Source organism: Priapulus caudatus, unplaced genomic scaffold (genome assembly GCF_000485595.1).
Source record: "Priapulus caudatus unplaced genomic scaffold, Priapulus_caudatus-5.0.1 Scaffold2485, whole genome shotgun sequence".
NCBI lineage: Eukaryota > Metazoa > Priapulida > Priapulimorpha > Priapulimorphida > Priapulidae > Priapulus > Priapulus caudatus.
In genome coordinates, this window is record NW_014579546.1 from 12,293 (window position 1) to 14,946 (window position 2,654).

Consider the following 2,654-nt stretch of genomic DNA (forward strand, 5'->3'; position numbering starts at 1 on the left):
GTCGCTTTTGCGGCACTTGTTGTATACACACCAAAATCAAGTTGTACATACTTAAAGGGATCGTTTACTCTAGGTTCTAGGGTTATTTTCAGTTAATTTAGGTTAAAATTACGCTACATTAAAAAGTTTCATGAGTTCAATCACCATAGAAATATTATTAAAAAATGTTTTAAAAGTAACGACACAGTTAATTTAAAAGCAAAGATTGTAATATTCTTATAAACGACATATAGTTTCAGCTTATAATATGGATAACATTTGCCCTAAAATGAAATAATCGTATGTAATATAGCATTGAGGTATAATTAATTGCCTTTTGTGATTAGCCCTCGGTCTGTAACGTGCAAAATAATTGTCAAAATACGCAACTTTTTCGGGGTGGCCAGCACGGTCGGGGTGGCGCGTGAGGGATATGTCATGGCGCCGTTCAAAATTAGATGTGTTATTAATTATAACAATTAAATTAGGTATCTGGTTAAACAAAATACGTGGGATATAGACGATTTGCTTATACAGTAAGTACATTGTCATGCCAGTAAAAATCCTTAGCAGGCTTACTGTCCCTTTAAAACTCGGTAGTTTGAGCTGTGAAACATGATTAGATTGTATAGAACAGGGTTATGTTGGAAAGAGGTAAATGGTCGTAGACGAATTTGATAATAAGAGAGGCAATGTGATTGATTTACTCGTATTGGTAGAGAGTTGCTTTACATAATGGTATAAATGTCAGCCAAAAATGAATGTATTATGATTCTATGACATATTATAAGCCAGCTGCATATTAGCCAAGGGTTTCAGCTGTGAATAATCACATGGTCACCAAGTCATTTGTGACAAAAGATCGATGAATCTCGATTGCGGCGTGCGCTCGTTTCAGTACGTATATGTTACATGTCATTCTGTGTACGTGTGACACGGCACTCCAGTGTACAGTGCGGCACGCACGCACCATGTACGTGCACACGCACGCTACGGATGCACACGCCACGCCAGCACGTGTACAGTTGCGCACGCACTAACTTGGACCATGGCGAACACACGTGACGTGCGCACACGCACGCACGCCCCCCACCGTTGTACGTATGCACACGCCACACTGTACAATGCGCCGCAGCGGCGCCTGTGTACGTGCACACGCCACACACGACATGTACATGCACGCACGCGCAGTGATACGTGCGCACACAGGCGAACAGCAGATGCAATGCGACTCTCACAATGAGCCTGACCTGGAATAATTCGTGCGCAAAGTTCGCGGCGTATGGGCAGACTGTAACTATGAATGGCTTATCTGCCACAATGATACTGTCTGTGGGTGTTATGTTGCAGCTGGGTTTACACTATCGGCTTATGCAGGAAACTAGCGGTGATTCTTCTATTCTACCACCTCGTCTATGTATGTATAGAACAGTCTACTTAAATATCGGAATCGTACTGGAAATGTCTGCGTTGTCGCAGACCGACACAATGACATTTGGATGGCTCGTCAGCAGATTCTGGATAGTGTGAGCGAATGACTTCACCAGTTGAGGTGCAGCCAGCAGAAGCAATACTCAAATAACTTTGGCTTGAATTGACTTACAGCACGATTTTTCGTAAATGATATACACGATCACAGATATATTTGTAAAATTTTGTTGTAAATTTTTTTACATTAAAAGTAAGGTATGCGAATCCAATCCCTTCAAAAATCGTTTTCAACATTTCAAATACAACAATTTTAAATCAATATTTAAACCATTTTCTTTATATAATAATAAAAACGCATTATTTATAATTGTTCGAGAAATGTAAATTAAAAATTAAATAATCAATTCTCAGAATAAATTGAAATCAATTTATTAACTTGCAAATTACATTTCACAACTTTCCAAAAATAATTTGCCTGATATACAATACCTCCCATCATTTGTAAAATGGATTTTCTAAACGTACAATTTATTTGCCAAACAACAAACCAATTTACTGACTTGCAATTTAATTGAGAACATTAGTCACATAAACTGCACAAATGTTCAATCTGTTGCTTTCATCATCCTAACAATTTGAAACTCATAAGTTTTTAATTAAATTTACAGAATACACGACATCAGTTCACTGAGTTTTGAAATTAATTTAATTACTTTTTACATTATCACCAGAAATTTGCGAATCTATCTGTTCCGATTTCAGAATTATAGGTAACAAACGCCAAGTATAGCTTAAATTTACAAATTAATCCTACAGCTTTCAAAACATATACGGTTTACAATCAAAGAGCTCATTTAACAATCAATTTCTGCAACTTCCAATCTATTCAAGACCTCTGCAATCCTTACTAACGTTTACAATTTGCTGCCCACTCTGTTTTCCGGGTCCGTGCTGCAAAACTATTCAGGAACTTCGAATCAATTCATAGGACTTGCAATCTATCACTACACTTTTCCTAAACAGCAACTACAAACCAAACTTCCAATCAATTTCATTCTAAATGTGCCCGGATGCTTCCAGCTCGGATGGAACGTATTGGAAGATCCGTTTTACCAAACCTTAGCCGAAAAAGAATGTGTTTGTTTAAGGCGGTAGACTACGTTATAATAGCATTTGTATACAAACACTAACGAGAAAACACTGTGCTTACATAAATATTTTTACACGCACACGCAATGACAGAT